Source organism: Rhinatrema bivittatum, chromosome 7 (assembly GCF_901001135.1).
Source record: "Rhinatrema bivittatum chromosome 7, aRhiBiv1.1, whole genome shotgun sequence".
NCBI classification, from domain to species: domain Eukaryota; kingdom Metazoa; phylum Chordata; class Amphibia; order Gymnophiona; family Rhinatrematidae; genus Rhinatrema; species Rhinatrema bivittatum.
In genome coordinates, this window is record NC_042621.1 from 97703557 (window position 1) to 97725506 (window position 21950).

General features: G+C 45.6%; 1 long non-coding RNA gene across 1 annotated transcript in view; it reads left to right on the forward strand.

Annotated features, from left to right (window-relative positions):
- The window catches only part of LOC115096267, an 89520-nt gene that overhangs the window by 32089 nt on the left and 35481 nt on the right, over window positions 1–21950 (forward strand). Inside the window, exon 2 of the long non-coding RNA XR_003858011.1 lies at window positions 18386–18485. This is a non-coding gene — a long non-coding RNA (uncharacterized LOC115096267). The remainder of the gene's footprint in view (window positions 1–18385; window positions 18486–21950) is intronic.

Sequence of the window (21950 nt, forward strand, 5' to 3'; positions counted from 1 at the left end):
ACTGATTTGGAGTGCACAGCAGAGGCAAATGTCAGCTGTCTTGTTGTTGGTGGATGCAGAAAAGGCTTTTGATAGTGTACATTGGCCCTTTCTCTTTCAAGTGCTGTGGAAAATGAGTTTGGGTGAAAGCTTCATTGGATGGGTTTGAATGCTCTATGATGCTCCGTGAGCAAGAAGAAAAGTCAATGGGGGTTACTCGGCACCCTTTAAGGTAAAGAGAGGTACCAGACAGGGATGCCCCCTCTCCCCTTTATTGTTTACTCTCTCGCTGGAACCCTTCACTGAACAGGTGAGATGTAATCCCCAGATTCAGGGTATAAAGGTTGAAGAGGTGGATTACAAAATATCTCTATTTGCTAATGACCTGTTGTTCACGGTCACTAAACTTGAAACATCGCTGATGGCTTTGCTAGAGGGGATGAGATCCTTTGGGAGACTCTCTGGGTTTAAGGTTAATGAAGATAAGTCTGAATTGCTGAATATCTCTGTCCCTGGGGATCGATTTGTAGAGCTTGGCGGTGTGCTTCCTTTTAAACTACCTAAGAAGTGGGTGAAATATTTGGGGTTCAAATTGGTCCGGATTTGGGAGAGTTATTCACTTTCAATTATGATCCATTGATTCGGGAAATACAAAAGATTTAGATACATGGGATAGAATGGATTTTTCTTGGTTGGGTAGGGTGGCTATTATTAAAATGAATTTTTTACCTCGGTTTTGTTATTTTTTTCAAACCCTCCCAGCAGCAGTTCCTGAGGGAGCTCTGAAAGTATGGCAGCAGAAACAATTTCGGTTTATATGGAAACTGAAGTCCATGAGGGTATCTTGAAAAGTTTAATTTCAGGATAAGCTAAACGGAGGGCTGAATGTCCCTAATTTATTTTGCAGCTCAAGCCGGAGCCTTGTTTGGTTAGCATGCGCAAAAGGAGCAGAGACATGGATCTCTGTTGTCCATACAGTAGCGGGAGAACCCCCTTTAGAGGTGAGGGTATGGCAAACAGGGAAACCACTGGCTGCAGGGGTGACAACTTTCTCCAGGTTGGTGTTAGAGGTGTGGAGGAAATGGAGAGTTAAGTTGACAGGAGATGGGCAAGTTTTTCACCGCATTTCTTTTTTGTTTAACAAACATTTTGGGCCAGGGATGGAGTGGGAAGAAACAAAGAGGTGGAGAGGGAGGGGAATAACCAGACTGGAGAAAATCTGGGATGGACAAAGGTTGATTCCTTTTCACATTTTGCAGCAATTGTATCCCTTGACGCAGAAAGACCAATTCTCCTACAGTCAATTGGTTCATTATTTTTGCTCAGAGAAGTTTCACTGGGAGTTAAAAAAAAAAAAAGGGAAAACAGTTTTTGTAAATTTCTGTGAACAAGTGGATAAGTTTAAAAGGCCTGTATCCCGGATTAATGTATTGCTGAATGAGGAACTAGGAAGGAAGGTGGCGTATCAACTGGCCTGAGAGGCAGATCTGGGGGAAGTCCTAGAAGAAGGGGAATGGGATCAGTGTTATGTAGCTGTTGGATGAAGTTCAGTGTCAGCCCAAATAAAGGAGAATGGGTATAAACTCCTGTAAAAGGTAGTATCTGACGCCAGCTCGGCTATATAAAACGTCAATGACAAAATATGACAAATGTTAGAAGGGATGTGGGGCCAGAGGTACTTTCTTCCATTTATGCTGGACATGCCCTGAGGTGGATAGGTTGTGGGACAAAGTAATGGATCTTATAAGGGAAGTATTTGCCAGATCTTATAAGGGAAGTATTTGCCAGAATTCTGACAAATACTCGGAGAAGAGATCACATCTCCCCAATCCTCGAAGACTTACACTGGCTGCCGATCCATTTCAGAATACTATATAAGTCCATCACCACAATATTCAAAGCCATCCAACAAATCGCTCCGCTCAACCTTCAAATCCCTTTCAAAAAGCATACATCCTCCAGACCCATAAGAGAGCACTATAAAGATTCTCTTCAGGTACCTCATTCCAAAACCTCCCTCCACATAACCTACAGAGACAGGGCTCTCTCCACAGCAGGACCCCCTCTTTGGAACTCCATCCCAATGGAGCTAAGACAGGAACCCTGCCTCCCAACATTCAGGAAAAGACTCAAAACGTGGCTTTTCAAACAAGCCTTCCCAGACTCTGATTAAACTCATTACTCACCTACAACCAACTTTCAAGCACTACCAATACCCAGAAAACCATTACTTCTGATCTCTACCCTTAAGTAAAAAACTTTACCTTTCTATTCTCCACCCATATGTTCAAAACCGCAATTACCTCAAATGAACAATTCATTGTAAATCACAAAATGCTTTATATTGTACCCCGTCATACTTCAGGTTAACATTCTATGTTAAAGTTCCTATCAATTTCTTCTTGCTCCTAGTTTTACGCCTCCCTGTTTTATTGTAACTGGAACTATGTTATTTTTTAGCACCTATTATTTATTTATTTCGTTCACTGTTTCCGTTTATCATCCCACTGTTTATTGTAAACCGGCATGATGTGATACCCTCACGAATGCTGGTATAGAAAAAACTAAAATAAATAAATAAATAAATAAGTATCGGGCTTTACGGTCCCTAAAGACTTTAAAATGTGTCTGTTAAATATTTCCATAGATTTGGGCACCGAGCCTCAAAAGCACTTGATTACACAAATAGTGACAGCGGTTAGGTGCGAGATTGCTTACTGGTGGAGAAGACCTGAGCTGCTGTCCTTGATTGACATTCACTACAGGATCGAGAGAGTTCAACACATGGGGCGACTCACATCCAAGCCAAATGATGACTTGTATAACTTTGGGAAAATATGGGAACCTTATTTGCAATGGAAGTGTAAAGGTCAACATGGTTAGCGTGAGGGGTACATGGATCAGTGGGTGGGGGGGGGAGGTAATTGGGGGGCAAGGGGGATCTGACGAGATGCTTGGATTGTTATCTCATGTTTAGAGGGGAACATGGATGGGGAAATACTTTGGCAGGTGGATGTAGTTATTGCACCTGTGTGGTAAGGGATTTTCTTATAATATGTTGTGTCCAGACGGAGACTTGTTAATTTGGCAAATATGTACAGTTGCTGATTGTTACCCTGTTGTAATTTTCTTGGCCTGCTAATACAAATTTGAATTACAAAAAAATAAAATAAAGAAAAAAAATCCTTGGATGCCTCGCAAGCCCTGTTTCCTCTCAGGACCCACAAGACACCTAACAGATGCCAGGGTGCATCATATATGGACTCTCCCCTCCCCCACCTTGTTCATTCCCAGTGGCAGGAAACCACCTCCTAAATCAGCTCATCCTTTCCAGCACCGATTCTTTTCATCTCCCGTGCTTCCCTCCCTAATAGAGAGGAGGCTTGCAGCTTGCGGCAGCAGAACTCCCTGACCTCTCCCTGAACTCTCTCTAAACCTGAAGAGCAGGAAACCCTTCAGAAACCATCTAGAAGGGTTTAGTGACCCCAGGAAGGGTTACATATTTAACTGAGTGTAACGGCTCAGAAAAGCTGAGCTGGAGGCTTGCTTTACGTTGCTTGGTAAGCTACTTATAAGAGATCTTATGATAACGACTAAAGATTTTTCTCTGACTGGCTGTTGGTATTCACTGTTGAGTAGCGTCCCCTACAAGTCCTCCAGAAACCCACCTGCTTCTCCTTGGTATTGGTTTCTCCAAGTTTAAGCTAAATTACGCCCCGAAGGGGCTCCCGCGTGGACGTGTGGTAGTGTGGCATGCGGCACGTGCCCAGCAGGGCATGCTCATAAGTTTCTAGAAACTTTTATGGTAAATTTCCGTGCCAGGCTCCATCCGATGATGTCACCCATGTGTGAGTACCGACATCCTGCTGTCCTGGGAGAACACCTGTTACAGGTAAGCAATTCTGTTTCACTCATGTGAGAGGCTTCGAAAACTGCCCTCTCCTCCTCCAAACCCTGCTGCCGCCACTGCCATCATCATCACCACCACAGCAGGGTTTTAAAATCGGGGCCCGAATATTATTCACAGCAGCAAGCAAAATACATTTCTTCCAGAAGTCATAAACTCAGGAGAACGATGCCCCTAACAACTGCACTGTCTAAACTTGCTACTTTAGCTTCATAACAGCTGTCACCCAGACTTTATTTTCTCTAAGGCATACACAGCTTCTGCCTAAATAAAGCTCAACTAAACTGAGTAAACACCTATTCTGTATTTGACTAGTGGAAAGATTTTATAAGTTTAATAGTGTGTGTCCCTTTGGTATGGTGCTCCACACCCAGCAGGAGCAGTTAAGAAATGGAAGTTTATATTTGGCAGCAAATCAAGCTGAGTCAAAACTGACTAATGAATTGTTTGTGCCATGCTGATAAGGTGTGACTACAGCTCTGGTACCGTATCGTTCCGGAAGACGCAATGCTTCTGCAATTAACTCCATTAAAGAAAGATTTCATTCACAGCTACTCCAGGATCATCTCCCTTTTTAACAGAACTCTGTATCATGAGAGAGGGGAGAAGAGATTCGGGGGGGGGAGGGGAAATGGAGGGCTGCAGAGAAGAAACTGGGAAAGCCAGAGAGAGAATAATTGTAGGAGGAAGAGCAAAAGAGACAAAAATAAGGGGAGGATGATTGATACGGGAAGAGACCAAGATGTGGGTTGCCAAAGAAGAGCTAATTGAGGGAGAGAGAGCCAAGGGAGGGTGAGAAGAGGCATTAAGGGACAGAGATGGGGAGGTGGAAACCAGAAACAGGATGATTGTTGAAGGGGGGAGAGTAAGTCAAAGAGGGGGAGATTGGAAGATGGGAGCCATAGAGGGGATAATTGGGGAACACAGGGTGAGTGCGGGAGAGATTGATGTTTGAAAGTGCCAAAGGAGAAGGAAGACCCAATGAGAGGATGATGCAGGGCTGAGAGGGGTCAAGGAAGGTGACGTTCAGGTGGAATGTTGTGTAAGACCAGAGGCAGAGGTACAGGGTGGGGCACTAGCACACCCAGCATTGACGCTTGAGATGCCGACAGCCTCTGTGATAACCGAATGGCTGGCTGCTCTGGGTGCTTTGGAGAACTGCTGGTACTGACAGGAGTGTAAGACCAAAGAGGTACAGGAATCGGGAGAACCAATGAGTTGTGAGAGGTAGAAGAAGCCACAATGCACTCAGAGGCACCTCATTCCACTCATGGCCTCAGAAAGGACTTCATGCATTGCTCATGCAACTGCTAACCTGGCCGGCTGAGGGCATATGGACAGCACCCATCCTCTGGAGTCTAAGGAGCAATACCCAATTATGCTGGTCAGGGATGGGGCTGGCTGCTAGTTCTATAAACCACTTGTGCTCTCATCATGGAGGAGTAGGGGCAGTGCAGATGCTGAGATTGTTGTGGATTGGGGAAAGGGGATTGCAGAAACTGTATCCTCTCTCTCTCTCTCTCACACACACACACAAACAGGCTCTTACATGTGACCCAGCTTTGCTTATTATTAAATTCTCCCATAAGCAGTGGGAGGGGATATTTGTATTTTTGAGCTCCCTACCTGGTTGTAATCCCACCTTTTTGTGGGAAGGCTTGAGAGAACTATACATTTCTCTCAGTGCTTGTGATCTAGGTCATTGTCTCTCCCCAAAAGGAGTGATTAAGAGTGTTATCAGGAGTAATCAGGTTTGTTGTTGTGTTTTTGGATCCTGACCAGTTCCTGAAGGAGGGGAGACACACCCCCTCCCCCCCGTATGCAGAAGGCATTTAATCATTGTTTTCTTTTTTTGCCCTCGCTACCAGTCAAAGACAAGGGTGAAGAGAATAAAGGGAATTTTCTTGGTAGTTATGGACTCTTTTGTCAACCAGAGCTGCTGGGTTTTGGATCATCTCTAGGACTTTGTATTTTTGAATAAGGGTTTTTCATCTACCCCATTATATGATGGAATTACGATCAAGCTAGCCTGCCCTTTGGAGGGAAGGACTGTTGGATATGTATGGTGGAGGAGAAAGGAGGAGTAGAATGGACAAGGAGACTATGATTTTTCTGATGTCATTCATTATCTTTTCAATTCTTGCATGGATTCTTATTTTATAACTGAAGTAACATTTTCTTTGAATGCCAGTTGGACCAGACTTTTTTTCTTCTTCTCTCTCCCATGTAGAGAATGGACAGTGAGTGCAGTGGTTACTAGTAATTGTTTTACTTTTCTGATCTTTTTGTATCTCCTCCTGCAACTCCCTTGTCCAGCCAGTGTTCAGTGGGATTGTGGGAATGAGTGATGATTCCCACAGGCCTGGAGACAAACTAGTTTGCTTCATTGCCTAAAAGCAAAGAGCTAGTGTACACTATGTTTTGCCACAGGATTCAAAATCTTTGTGTGTACCCATAGACGCACAGCTTAGAGGGAACAGTTCTCCAGGTTACCATATTAAATATTTATGCTCTGAATGAGCCTTCTAAAGACTTTTTCAAGATATCTTAGAATTATTATATGTGGAAGGGAAGGGCATTCTAATAATGGTGGTGACTATAATGCAATTTTAGATTAATTTATTGACAAGGTGGGAATGTCTGGAAAAAATATACTGTAATGAGGCTTATTTCATTTTTAAATAGCAGTATGAAAGGTATAGACTTGGTGGTTGCATAATAGAAATATAACCCAATAAAAAAATATTTCATATGTTACTCATCTCAAGACCGATGGAAGAGTATTTGGCACCCTAGGCAAACGTTTGGGTATGCACTCCCTCTCCCAACTGACATATTAGCAATGCTAGCACAGCCCTGCCTCCCTCTGGTAGTAGTGGGTCCAGCACAGTGCTCCCTATGATGCTATTGGTGCTGGTAAATCACTCCTTTGGGCCTCATGCTAGTGGGATTTTACCGCCCCCAAAACTTTGGTGCTCTAGAAGACTGCCTAGTTTGCCTAATGGAAGCACTGGCCCTGATTCAGCTCACCACAGATCTTACTCAAGGATTGATATGCAGTAGTTTGGAAGAGTAGTGACATTGGGTCTATAATTTTTTCTGACCATATGCCAGTGACAATAGAGTTGGCCTGGGAAGTGGAAAAAGAGAACCACAATTGAAGCAGTGGAAGTTGAATGAAGAATACTAATGGACAAAAATATTTGTCAGGTAATAGAAGATATGTGGAAAGCCTATCTAGCACATAATGATTTGCCAGAGGTAGAATGATTTGGGAAACAGGGAAAGCTACAATAAGAGGGTATTTATTTATTTTACAAATTTGTAAAATTTTAGCAGATAACAAGAATTACATATATAATAAAAAAACACAGTAAGTTACAAACAGTACAAAAACTAATACAAAGCCTAGACTGAACAAGCAAAAGTAAATTAAACAGATTAAAATCTTAAACACAACAGCAAAAAATTGTTAGTCATCAACCTTAGTAAGGCATACTATAATCCCTTGCTGTAATCCCTTCAAATAAGTAGATTAAAGAAAGCTTTGGAGAAAAGATACATTTTTAACATCTTTCTAAAACCTAATAGGTCATATTCCATTTTTAGTGGTTCTGCGATGCTGGAAATTTGAGAACATGACTCAGCTAAGCAAATGAACTTACGGTATGTATAGGGATCACCTCTAATCTCCGATTTGTCAAGTGCAAATTGTGAGGAGGACAGTAGAAAACTGGTTGTGGAAAAGAAGAGGGAACAAGGCCCTTAATGGCTTTAATAATCATAATTCCATTATGTGCCCATAGTAAAGGAGGAGAGGGACGACATCAAAGCAATTTGAAGAAAGCGGGGGAGCATAAAAAAATCTGTATTAAAAGAGTTACACAATTTAATTTTAAACTTTAAAAAATTTCTGTAAATCTTTGCAAGAATTCAAAAGAAAAGAATGTATAGCAATCCCCAAAGAAAGTCACATAATATCAATAGCAAAGCCATTATGTCTATATCCAGGTCCACATTAAGGGGGGATAAACCAAATAAGAAAAGAAAAACAAATGTAAAGAAAGATATATAAGAGAGAATGGGTATCAACTATAACATCCAGCTACTCCCACTTGGTAAATTTATACTTCCATGATATCACCTCACTTAGAACAGTACCTATTGCAACATAGGGGTGAGATTTTGAAAGAAGCGCACACGCGTCCATGTGCGTGCACTTCCCGGCACACACGCATGGACGCGCCGATTTTATAAAGAGGGTGCTGGCGCGCGCACGTTATAAAATTGGTGCGCACCGGATTTTGTAATCCACGCACATATGTGCGGGCGGCTCATGCAAGGGGGGGTAGACTTCCGCAATTATTGCACGGCATCGCATCCCAGCCTTCCCCAGTTCCCTCCCGGTCCGCTCCAATTATGTGCGTGGCCGGGCCTTTTGGAAAATTGGCTCGGCGCAGGCAAAGCCCGACCAGGCACGTAAAGCCCGGATTTTACGCGAGCGGCCAATTTAAAATCTACCCTACAAATTGTTACCCCAAACTAAATGTTAAATACTGTTACAACAACTTTTATTTCCTCAATGATTATCAAATTCACATAAATCATATAACCTTACAAAACCTATAATATATATCACACTAATGCATCTTTAATCAATAAGGTGTCTAAAACATTATTTGTATCAAAGACCCAATAAGACTCATATTCTGAAACCCCCCCATCAAACCCTTGCTATAAATCACACTCACTCACCTCACATATGCACTTATCAAAAAAATCTAAATGCCCAAAAGAAAAGCTTCCAAATGAAGTGGATCATAAAGTACACACTTGAAATTCTGAAATGAAATAAGAAATTTACATGGGAATTTAAGGAAAAGGTGGCACCAATGGCTAGTTGGCTTCCACCATCAGCTTAAAGGAAAGAAAATGGCTCTTTCTTGCTTGTGTCTCACATGAGACATCAGGAAATATTTGTATTCTAGTACCGCAAAAAGAAATAGCCTTGTTCAGAGAACATTTTGAAAAACACATCTCTATCCTTTTCTAAGCTGAAAGAAACAAATAAGGTGGCCCAAGTAAGCACAATATCAATGGAAGCTTCTTGCCCAGAAGGTATTAATACACTTTTTGCTTCATTCAACCTTATTTGTCTAGGTAAATAGAAATGTTTGAAATGTTAGTGTTGTGAACACTGCCCGTGGCTCCCCCCGCGAGTAGGCTCCACTCACCTTGCTGCCTTCTGCCCGATGCGGCACAGACGCCGCCGAAATCAGGCCTTCTTGCGCGGCCGGAGCCGCGGACTTGATTTCCCACTGCGGCCCGGAGGCCGCCATCGGGTCGCCTCTTCAGCTGGTGCCGCGGACTTTCAGCATCATCTTCAGCGGCACAGGTTGCCGCTGAAGTCTTCTTTATCTTCGTGGCCGGAGGCCTCGAGTCCGGCCTGGATTTGCAGCTGGAGCCGCCCTCGGGGCCTCCTGCAGTGGCTGGAGCCGCTGCCGCCTTTGGGGCCTGCTTCCTAGGCCCAGCCCTGCCTCTACGTCGTGGACGTCGGTGCAGGGCCGCTGTCCACGGTCCTGCACAGCTTCTTCCTGCTTCCTTCTTCCTAGGCGCGCGGCCACGCCTCTCTTCTATATTTAAAGGGCCCACGGCCGGATAAGCCCCGGGCCCCACCTTTGTGACTATTTCCTGCCCAGCCCTATAAAAGGGCTGGTCTTGCCATTGTTCCTTGCCTTGCATCGGAGTGACTTCAGTCTGGAAGCTCCTGCCTGCCAGAGCTCCGTCAGGTCTTCTGTCTTCTTCTTGGAGCTCCTCGTCTCATCACGTCTGTGTCATGCCATGTCTTTATTGCCTGAGGTCCCCGTCCAGGTGTCCTGGTGTTTCATCTCCTGATGTCTCGCTCCTTGGTGTTCTAGCCCTCCTTGATATTCGTTCTTGCTCCAGAGCCTTCTGTTCTGCCGGCCGTGGATCTCCGGGTGACGCAGCTTCGTCATGGGACATGCCGGTAGTGGACTGGTGTCCTGTGCTCCTGAGCCGTCTTGTCCTGCCAGCCTTTGTGGAGCTCCGGATAACATCTGGTTCCATTGTCGAAGTTCTGCCTCGGCTGGATTCTTCCCTGTGCTTGTCCCGCTCTCCTCGTGGTCTGTGACCAACCTCCTTGGACTGTGTAGGGCGCGTAGTGGGACAGGGTGGTCCGCGACCAGCCCATTGAGTCCACCCGTGAAGGTGGGCTGAGTAGGGCGCCATGAGAGACAGTGCTAATGTCTACCTGCCCAGCTTCTCGTCTCATCTGGACTTTGTTAAGATCCTCACCTCTGATGCCGTTGCATCAGCCTTGGTGTCATGTCTTCAACAGTCCTGGTGTCATGTCTTCAACAGCCTTGGTGTCATGTCTTCGCTTCAACCCTTGTCTGTGATGCCGTCGCATCAACCTTGGTGTCATGTCTTAGTGTCAAGGCCTCCGTCTGCCCTTATCCTCAGGCCAGCCTGCTGCTCCATGCCGATCCAAGCGGCAGGTCCGAAAGGGCTCGGAACGGTCGGAGGACCGTTCCCCTACCAACATCATCATGTTGTTGGCGATGGGAGCTTGCAGGCCTGGCAGAGGGTAAGACCGTATCTCTGCCATCCTGGGACACATTGCCAACCCTCAGTTCGGTCCTGGATTCGTCTGGGGTCGGGCTGAGGCCCATGGGCACACTAAAACACCCTACACAACAGTTAGGCATTTGTTCATCTGAAAACCATAAAATCTCCTTAATATATTTTTAAATATTTTTATAGGTGACAATAGATGTATAATTGGGAAAATTTAAACCTCAAATTCTTTGAATGCAGAGAATTTTCCAAAATTTCCAAGCAATTATGAATACTCAAATTATCGTTTATAGAAGATAACCAGCATGTTGTACAGATGGAATAGTAGCATTAAGAGAGGCATTTTTACTTCCTAGGGAACTCAAATAGTTATCCTGTTTCTATTCTAATGGCAGATGAAATTTAATGTGGACAAGTGCAAGGTGATGCACATAGAGAAAAATAACCCATGCTATAGTTACACAATGTTAGGTTCCATATTGGGAGTTACCACCCAGGAAAGAGATCTAGGCAACATAGTGGTTAATATTTTGAAATCGTCGGCTCAGTGTGCTGCAGCAGTCAAAAAAGCAAACAGAATGTTAGGAATTATTAGGAAGGGAATGGGGAATAAAATGTATCACTCCATGGTGAGACCACACCTTGAATACTGTGTGCAATTCTGGTTGCTGCATCTCAGAAAAGATATAGTTGCACTGGAGAAAATACAGAGAAGGGCACCCAAAATGATAAAGGGGATGGAACTGCTCCCATTATGAAGAAAGCTAAAGAAGTTAGGGCTGTTCAGTTTGGAGAAGAGACGACTGAGGGGGTATGTGATAGAGGTCTACAAAATCATGAAAGGACTTGAACAGGTAAATGTAAATCAGTTATTTACTCTCTCAGATAATAGAAGGACTAGGGGGCAACTCATTTAAAACAAATTAGAGAAAATTCTTTTCACTCAGCACATAATTAAGCTCTGGAATTCATTGCCAGAGGATGTCGTTACAGCAGTTAGTGCAACTGGGTTTAAAAAAGGTTTGGATAAGTTCCTAGAGGATAAATCCATAAACTGATATTACAGTAATTATTAAGCAATAGTAGCTTGTGATCTATCTAATGTTTGGGTATTTGCCAGGTACTTGTGATTTGGATTGATCACTGTTGGAAAGAGGATGCTGAGCTTGATGGACTCTTGATCTGACCCAGTCTGGCATATCTTATGTTCTTTCCATGGGTAAAGATAAAACTCCTGGAAGAGGAACTCAATGAAGCACATTAGAAGGAAAGACAGCAACCCGATCATCAGATGTTTTTAAAGGGGAAACCAAGTCCAAGCCACAGCTTGCTCCAAATTAGAGGCTACTTGAGCAATACCACCCAGACTGACATTGGGTTGCATGGAATCGAGGGGTATAAATGCCCCTGTTGACGGGACAATACCTGGACTTAAAGAAACCTCTTAAGGAAACCTCTATAGGGGAGGATTCAGTACTACCCACATGATGAATATGAACATCCATTAGTCCTTTGAAAGTCCCTGATGCAGGAGAGGAAGTGCAAATCCTGCTTTTCCTTTTTTTCCCTATTGGCTATATGGAGTGTGTTCCTTTGATGCGCAGCATGCCTTCGTAAAGAAGACTCTGCTGTTCTCCATCTCACAACTCATAGATGGATCGGTGATGACTTGTTGCAGGGGAATTCCAAGAATTTACAAAGCTGCGGTAAATGATCCTGCCACTTTGTGACTCCCGCGGTATTTTTCTCCATGGGAAAATACCATGGCTTGCGGTAAAATGCCACATCCCCTGGTAATTTCCCATGGGGGAACAATATTGCAGCAGTGAAAGCCCCCCCCCCCCAAATAATATGCAATGGCAGCCCTAGGAGTGTGAGTAAGCCCCCCCCCAAAGTACTGTCAAATCCCAGAGGTCTGCAGTGACCCAGTACCCCACCTCCCACCCTTGCAGGCAGAGTTTTTGAAAATAAAAAAAAGATTAATACTTGTAGAAAGCCCGGCTCCCAACCCTACTCTTCACTCCAAAAATCCAGCCCCAAAATACTGGGACTTCCATCATAGGCCACCCTCCTGGACCGCCTCCCCTTGCAGACAAATGGACCCCTGGCAGTCTAGTGGACCCAGACCCCCTTCCCAAATGCCTCTTTTCTTCAGAAAGTGACCCTGGTCGTTCAATGGGACCCAGAGCTCCAGGCCCAGCAGCGGCCATCTTCAGGTCAAATAACATGGCTTGCAAACTTTTCAGCAAGCCGCATTATTTGATTTGCATCGTTTAGGGTATTTAGGAGCTCATTAGCGTGCTTCAATCCAGTGAAAAGTTTGTGTTTAGAATGCTTGAAATTATTTTTCTATTGTTTTAGACTAAAAACTGCTTTTTCTGTTGCAGTAAGTTTCAACCCCTGTGAAAAGTTTCTATTTAGAATGCTTGAAAACTCTTTTGCATGCTAATGAATTCATATGTGCTCTGCTGAGGCAGGAATAATGCAAGATATTTCAAATGTCTTGCGTTATCCCCTTTACCAGGTGAAAAACAGTATGTTTAGCGTGATCAATGGCCTAACACATCTTCGTGAATGAGCCCCTAAGCATGTACCTGAGGCAATGGAGAGGAAGAGACTTACCTATGGTCGTAAGGATGGCAGGGGGATTTGAACCCTGGATTCCCTGGTTCACAGCCCGCTGCTCTTTTTCTGGTTTTCTTTTTAGGCAACAATATGAGACATTTGTATAGAAGACATAAACATCATGAAGAAAACAGTCATATACGAAAACAAAAATATCAAGATGTCTCGTGCAAAACCACAAAAAGGGAGGTTGGGATTAATGGTGCAAACCCCAAGAAAAGGAAGAAAAGAAAACGTTCTGCAATTTAGCAGGCATTATAGGCTCTGGAGTAGAAGTAGTAATCTCAGCCAATCTATTATCTCAAAGATTCTTTAAATCAGCAGTATCAAAATAGGTAGGAATTAGGGATGTGAATCGTTTTTTGACGATTTAAAATATCATCCGATATATTTTAAATCGTCAAAAATCGTTAGAGGCGATATATAATAGGAATTCCCCCGATGTATCGTCAAAAATCGTAAATCGGGGGAAGGGGGAGGGGAAGGGGAAGGGGGAGGGTGGAAAAACCGGCACACTAAAACAACCCTAAAACCCACCCCGACCCTTTAAAATAAATCCCCCACCCTCCCGAACCCCCCCAAAATGCTTTAAATTACCTGGGGTCCAGTGGGGAGATCCCGGTGTGATCTTCCACTCTCGGCCCACGTCTGCGTTAATGGTGCTGGCGCTATTTCGGTTCCTGTCCCCCGACGTCAAGATCGCAGAAGATCGCTCCCGGACCCCCGCTGGACCCCTAGGGACTTTTGGCCAGCTTGGGGGGACCTCCTGACCCCCACAAGACTTGCCAAAAGTCCAGCGGGGGTCCGGGAACGACCTCCTGCAGTCAAATTGTGTTGCCGTACGGCCGGCGCCATTTTGCCGTACGGCAACACACCGGAGGCCTCAGATACATAGATGTTGTTTTCCATAATGCTGATCCATAACAAGACAAAGCTCACTTCCTAGACTCCAGATATTTGTCAGTAAGGGGGGCACAGTCAGAAAATGTTTCTTGGTAGCCCTGTGGCTGGTGTGTACCAGTCTATCATATCTTTCTTGAACATGATGGAGCTTTTATAGATGCAAGTGTGATACAGAGCTAGTTTAGCTATTTAGAAAAAAAAATCTAACCACAATTTTAATGACTTTAAATCACAATTTTAAAAGTCTCTGTGTGTCAAAGCCCTGCTTGGATGGCCCTGGGAACGTCGTTTGTTTTCTTACGCTGTGTGTATAATGGGTGCAGACCTAGAGATTACGAAGCCCAGGATTCAATGTGCTCTTCTTGGAACTTGTCTCACTTTAGCGGTGGAAGGTAGGGTTCTGAGCTGCACATTGGTGGCTTCTTGCCCTTTCTTGCCAGCCGCCTCCGGGTGCGGGAGGGGAGGCCGTTTCGGCAGCAGTTCTCTGGATGCTGCGATTGCACCTTATTTTAGTTGGCCAGGTCTTCTGTGCTAGAGCCTCATCGATGTCTCGTTTGGTGGTGGTGGTGGTGGTGGTGCAGTGGATGCCAGCTTGGGTCTCCCTGCCCTTCTTCCAGTCACCACAAGGGGGTGTGACCTGGGAGTGAGAGCCAATTGTGATGGCATAGAAGGGGGGGGCACGCCACTGGTTTGTGATACCCCGGCAGCTGCAAAGAGCACTGAGCACGCTGTTCAACAGCCAGGACCGGGCATGAGCATTTATTACTATGTGTGGGCCATAGGGCATGCTCTGCTTTTTGCTTTGGGCAGCTTGGTGCTCCCCTGGAGCCATAGCATGGCACTTACCTTTCTAGCCACAGTTTCCTCACCCTGGAGACTGTCAAGGTTGATCTAGTGACTTTCTTAAGTTGGCCAGGCTACTCTGACAAGCACTTAACTCCAAAAACACAAAAATGGACAAGTCAACCTGTTCCCTTACTTAGGGCTTAAGTCATCCAAATTCAGGTGTTTGAGAAACACCGACAAAAAGGGGTTCATATGGATACCTCGTAACCGTCAAAGTAGGTTCTGTACACCTAGCTGTGTGCTGTTGGCCCAGGTAAGAAACATTGCATGATTAGGCCGGGATTCAACCCAGACAGATAGATATGTATGATACGTATATTATGTATGATTTTTAAAGATGCTAAGATAGATGTAAGCTTTGAAAACAGGCTTATGTGGACACAGCAATTGCATAAATCACTAAATATTTTATGCAGACATGGCGCTGGATTTAGCTGCTGTAGTGAGTTAACAGATCTGTCCTAGTCCCTGCACTTAAAAAAAAGAATAACTTGGTAAAAGCTGCTTTGGTCAGACTTTTTTGGGCTAAACAGCAAGCTGAAGTATGGTTGCTCGTGAACTACAAGTCTCAGAATCCCTAGCAGTTAGCTCCTGGGGAGGATTTGATTAGAAGAGCAGAGAGGAGGTGGAGAGAGAGAACAGCACCTGGGCTATAACCCTGGGAAGCAGTGCTGAAGAAGAAGAGCAAGAGGGATGTTTTCATCATTTAAGGTAAGTCTGTCACCTAAATCTGTTGCCTAGGACAGAGGTTCCCAAACCTGTTCTGGAGGAGGCCCAGCCCGTCAGGCTTTCAGGATTTGTCCAGAATGTATATGTACAGGAGATCAGATTTGCATGCTATGGAGGCAGTGCATGCAAACCTCTCTCATGCATGTTCACTGTGGATATCCTGAGAACCTGACGGGCTAGGGGTCTTCCAGAACAGGTTTGGGAACCACTGGCCTTAAAGACAGTTGGACAACTAGGGGAATGTATGGAGGTTAAGTAGAGCTGTTAATGGGAGTGGAGAAGAGGCCTAGCGGTTAGAGCAGCGGACTACAACCCTGGGAAACCAAGGCTCAAATCCTACTGTCGCTCCCTGTGACCTTGGGCAAGTCACTTTACCCTCCATTGCCTCAGGTACAAAATTAGATTATAAACCCCACCTGGGAATAGGGAAATACCTACAGAACCTGCATGTAATCCACTTTGATGTACCCTTTGAAGTGCCAAAAAGTGGAATATCAAAATAAATAATTGGGCTTTGCGTATATTCTACTTGTGTTATCCGTTCCTGTAGAGGTTTGGGGGGATTCTATGAAGGCAGGTTGCTTGCACTATACTTTTAACAGTGTGGGAATAGAAAAGCAAACCACAGCCCCACCAGGTTAATTCCGCACTAAATGCAGCAGAGGAATTGAATTTATGTGAAGGGACAACTTGGAGATAGAAACGTGCAGGGCCAGCTGGCAGGCATAACAGAGAACCCTAATCAAGGCTGTGGCCAGTTTTAGAGAAGAGTTTGCTTTAAGTATGACTGTGAGGCTGTTGCCTACAGCTTAGTTTAGAAAGGGGGAAGCTTCCTATTGAAGGCAGCAGGAATGGAAGCTGAATACAAAAACGTATGATGTGGAAGTTACTTTAACAGGTGGAGATGTAATTCCCCCCAGCGTGCGGACTGGTTGGGAGCTGGGTTTGACTAGCATGGGGAGCTGCTTGAAACTCTGGCCAGGAACCTTTTTTTCTAAGCAAGATAAAGAGTGACCAGCAGCATTGTGACTTGTATCTCTCCTTTTTGTCTCCTGGTTGGGTAGGGAGCTTACATGTGGAGCCATCTCAAACTGTTGTCAAAGATGCTTCAAGTTACAGTTAAAGATTAAACAACAATTAGTTAAAGAGAACTTTTTTTTTTTACTAAATTGCAGCTTGCTGATGTGATTATTTATTTATTTATTTATTTAGGCAGGCATTTTTATATACTGAACATATTGTGTGCACTTCAAGTTAGTTTACAGCAGAATTTGGGGCAAGCCATTAATACATTGTCCCCGAAAAACATTAAAACTAAATATCCAAATAAACCCTATAAAAAATGTTAAGAACTCTTAATAATGCTCTCTACTCTAAATTACAAAAATAATAAAATACATTAAAATTGGTAAAAACATCATAACTGCTGGTAACATCATTTAAAAGAATTAAAATTATAGTACTAAAACCTTTATCTAATCTAAATTTTTCAGGGGTAGTCGCTAAAAAAGATGTTATTCTGCATTGTTAAACGCCTGCTCAAACAGCCATGTTTTTAGATGTCCCTTAAATGGTTGTATGCTCGCCTCTAATCGTATATTCAGTGGAAGAGCGTTCCTGGCTAGGGATTGTGCATTTAATTGTGCTGATTTGGGTGATGGAACTGAAAGCAATGCCTTGCCTAGTGATCTTAAGTTGCGAGAGGGCGTGTGAATAGGAAGAGATGCGTTTAACCATTCTGTGCTATTGCCATGAATTGTTTTGTGAAGGAGAGTCAGACATTTGTACTGAATGCGAGAATAGATAGGCAACCAATGGAGACTCTTCAGAATAGGGGTGATATGATATGGGGGAGCTGAAATGGTGCAAGGGTTTAGGAGAGCCCCAGGGTGTTAAGTAACGGGACACGCGTCCAGCGCCGGGTTTTGCCGAGTTTAAGAAAAAAACGAATGGCACCGAGGTAAACTCAAAATACGGGATTTCAGGCTCTTGCACATAGCCTCAGCTACTAAGGGAAGCTTGTGTTGGGCACGGATAATAAGAGTTAGTAGCGTGCTAAGGGATCAGAGCCCTCAGACAGGGCCTCGGTGCACGGGAGGCTGGAGAACGCACACCTGTAGGGCCGGTGCAAGGGGATTAGGCACCCTAGGCACCTTCTGCCTTCAGCCCGCCCCCCCCGTTGCACTGCCACCCCAATCTCAACCCCGAGCAGCTGAAACTCTACTCCTCCTTCTTGCTGCCGCTTGCGCCCCCTAATGGTTGGTGCCCTAAGCCCAGGCCTAGCTTGCCTGGTGGTTCCGCTGGCCCCTGCACACTTGCAGGGTTTAGCAAAGGAAGGCTTTGGAGATCACCAAGCACGCTATGGTTTGTCTGAGAATGACAATTAAAGGGCATCCTTAAATTGGACACCCCCATTATCAACCTCCCTTAAGCTGTGTTAGGGGAGAGGACAAGACATGTAAGTAGGGGGTAACTGGTAAATATAAAACCCATGGCTATAGAAAATACTCCGCCTCCTTATAGATCCTAAGATTTGCAGCGTGAAGGTGCCCGTTCCACCTCTAGAAATCAGTCCCTCAGACACCCCGAGACTGCACCCCACGTCACAAACCGTCTGCAGCTTCTGTGCAGTAATGTCACATCCAGAATATATTTTCAGTCAGCGCTCTAAATTTCTGACAGTATTTTCCTGTATGGCCCCCTCTGCACACTGACATTTTGTGTCTGCCCTTGACAGTGTGTCCCCCAAAGGTGAATCTGATTCCCTCTCTCTCTCTCTCTCTCTCTCTCTCTCTGCAGGGCCGGTGCAAACAGACCATACTAACCCTTGCCCCCTGAAGGAGGAGTACAGGTGACTGCTACTTGACTTGCATCAGGATGCCGCTCCAGGTCACTGAAGGTTGAATAGATTTTTTTCTCTTTACGATGAATTGGGCTCTCTGTTGTCCCGGCTTGAGGCGTTTCCTTCCTGTTTAATGTTTCAAAGTGCACGATTAATCATTGTAAATATGCAGACAGGATTTTCTGTTAAGGTTCACGACCTGCTGTTAAGCTGTGTTAGTCACTTGGTGCTTGTTATGTGCTCGTGTGACCTCACCTGGCGTCAAAATGAATTGTTGAGGTTTGAGTAGTGTCATTTCCTTTGCTTCAGACAGTTAGATAAATTGGCTGTTGTATTCCTGCTGTAAAACAGGTTTTTGATAGAGGTTGGCAACCACCATCCCCTCGCCAAATTTTGTTTCTGGCGATTTCAGAGCCCATTTTTTTTGTTTTCTGTTTCATTTTTGCCATTTAGTTTCCAATGTAGTGCACTCTGTTTGCAAATAGCGAGCACTATAAAAATGAAACACAATTAAAATGAAATTTCATTAGCATTTCTTTTTTGTTTTGCTTTCAAATGGCACAACACAAAACAGCTTGTCTCACTGGTGTTTTTATGCCATTTGAAAAGAAAAGCACAGCCTTAGCTTTTGAAGCAACGGAAGCCTTTGTCTCAAATATACAGTTGACCTAAGCTTGCAATGATCATTGGGCATCATAGCTCAAATAATGTGCTGAAAATAGCATTTGGTGCACTCACATTGTAAATGAGAATACAGAATCACCAGTGGAAGAGCAGCACAGCTTATCGTTGATAATATAGCATTGACAAAGTAAAAATTAAGAGGCCAATATTAACAGGTTTGTGTGGCTATGTCCTGCACTTAGCCAGACAAAACACAGGATTTAAACCTGGTCACTCTGCCTGCCCCAGGATTAGTTGGATAATTTTTTTATCCAATTAAAAAGTTAACCAGATAAGTTGGGACAGTCTGGGTGCATTCCAGGGTGGAGCACACTTATCTGGTTCAGTTACCTAATTTACAGGTCGATACTGTAACGTGCGGTTGAGGATTTCCCGTCTGTAACGAGCTGGGAGCGCACAATTCGGACGCTTAAGGCGATCCAGCGATACAGTCTCCAGTTTCACGCGTCCTTAGCACTTCTTAAAACAGACGCATAACCCTTTCCACACGCAGCATGTATATGATATGTAAATGAACGAATTAGCTGTATAATGAAGGAATTAGCTATTCCCCTCCGATACTGTGACGCGCGCTCAGATTATCTCCTTTGTAACCCGCTATTTTGCCGCGTCCTTAACCTGTTAGTTTACCACCACCCTCTACTTGGTGTTAGTGTGGTGTTAGAAAATTAAAACGGGAATAAAGTGTAAAAAATGGGGGCGATTTCGACGCTCAAGGCCCCGTCCGGTCTCTGGTGCAGCCCCAGTCCTGTCCCCTCCTCCCGAAGCAAAAAAAAAACCGAAAAAGTAGCAAGGCTCGGGCCTGCTACGGTAGTCCCTTCTCCCTTCCTCCCAATTTCGGTGCTCAAGGCGGCCGGGTGGGCGTGCAGTCATCCAGGCAGAGGGAGCCGGCGGCGAAAGCGGCCTCCGGCTCCCTCTGCCTGGATGAATGCACGGCCCCCGCCGGCAGTGAATGAATGCCCGTGCAATTTCCGGTCTCCGGTGCAGCCGCAGTCCTGTCCCCTCCTCCCGAAGCAAAAAAAAAACCCGAAAAAGTAGCAAGGCTCGGGCCTGCTACGGTAGTCCCTTCTCCCTTCTCCCCTCCTCCCGATTTCGGTGCTCAAGGCGGCCGGGTGGGCGTGCATTCATCCAGGCAGAGGGAGCCGGCGGCGAAAGCGGCCTCCAGCTCCCTCTGCCTGGATGAATGCACGGCCCCCGCCGGCAGTAAATGAATGCCCGTGCGATTTCGGCGCTCAAGGCGGCCGTGCATTCATCCAGGCAGAGGGAGCCGGCGGCGAAAGCGGCCGGCTCCCTCTGCCTGGATGAATGCACGGCCCCCGCCGGCAGTGAATGAATGCCCGTGCGATTTCGGCGCTCATGCCTTGAGCGCCGAAATCGCACGGCATTGTTTCTGTTTATCCCAGTCTAATCGGTTGCCCATTCAGGAGCCAAAGTTATTTTCATTATGACTAGGGTTCAGTGGTCTTTTTCTGATTTAAAAAAAAAAAAAAAAAGGCTGGAGATCAATTTATTTGTTAGAAAGAGGTTTTCCTATAAGGAATTTGATGCATGAATGAATGCCCGTGCGATTTCGGCGCGCAAGGCATGAGCGCCGAAATCGCACGGGCATTCATTCACTGCCGGCGGGGGCCGTGCATTCATCCAGGCAGAGGGAGCCGGAGGCCGCTTTCGCCGCTGGCTCCCTCTGCCTGGATGAATGCACGCCCACCCAGCCGCCTTGAGCATCGAAATCGGGAGGAGAGGAGAGGAGAAGGGAGAAGGGACTACCGTAGCAGGCCCGAGCCTTGCTATTTTTTCGGGGTTTTTTTTTTTTTGCCTCGGGAGGAGGAGACAGACTGGGGCTGCACCGGAGACTGGACGGGGCCAGGGCAGGTAAGCGGGGGCTGGGGGAAAGTTTGCCGAGCATCGGGGAACATAACTGTCCACTTCCTGGTACCTGCCATTTCAAATGTCATTTCAAATGTCATTTGAAATGACAGATATCAGCGCGGCCGTGAAGCGTTAGGCCCAGGATACTGTATAGGCGCTCTATACAGTAAAATGGGTTGCGCAGGCCTAACGCTTGCCTAACGCTTCGCAGCCGCGGCATGCATTTGCATGCAATTAGAAGAGAGTATGGAGCGCTAGGTGAAGAGAACTGTGCGTGCGGGGAACGAGGGTGCGCCTGGCAATGCCGCACTGTTTCTACCGCGGCCTTAGAGTATCGACCCGTTAGCTGTGATATGCAGCAGCATGGGAGCATTGCTGAATGTACCCAGCTATTTTTATATCTGGCTAACATACAGGTCGATACTCTAAGGCCGCGGTAGAAACAGTGCGGCATTGCCAGGCGCACCCTCGTTCCCCGCACGCACAGTTCTCTTCACCTAGAGCTCGATACTCTCTTCTAATTGCATGCAAATGCATGCCGCGGCTGCGAAGCGTTAGGCAAGCGTTAGGCCCGCGCAACCCATTTTACTGTATAGAGCGCCTATACAGTATCCTGGGTTCGCGGGCCTAATGCTTCACGGCCACGCTGGTACCTGTCATTTCAAATGACATTTGAAATGACAGGTACCAGGAAGTGGACAGTTATGTTCCCCGATGCTCGGCAAACTATCCCCCAGCCCCCGCTCACCTGCCCTGGCCCCGTCCGGTCTCCGGTGCAGCCCCAGTCTGTCTCCTCCTCCCGAGGCAAAAAAAAAAAAAACCCGAAAAAGTAGCAAGGCTCGGGCCTGCTACAATAGTCCCTTCTCCCTTCTCCTCTTCTCCCGATTTCAGCGCTCAAGGCGGCCGGGTGGGCGTGCATTCATCCAGGCAGAGGGAGCCGGCGGCGAAAGCGGCCTCTGGCTCCCTCTG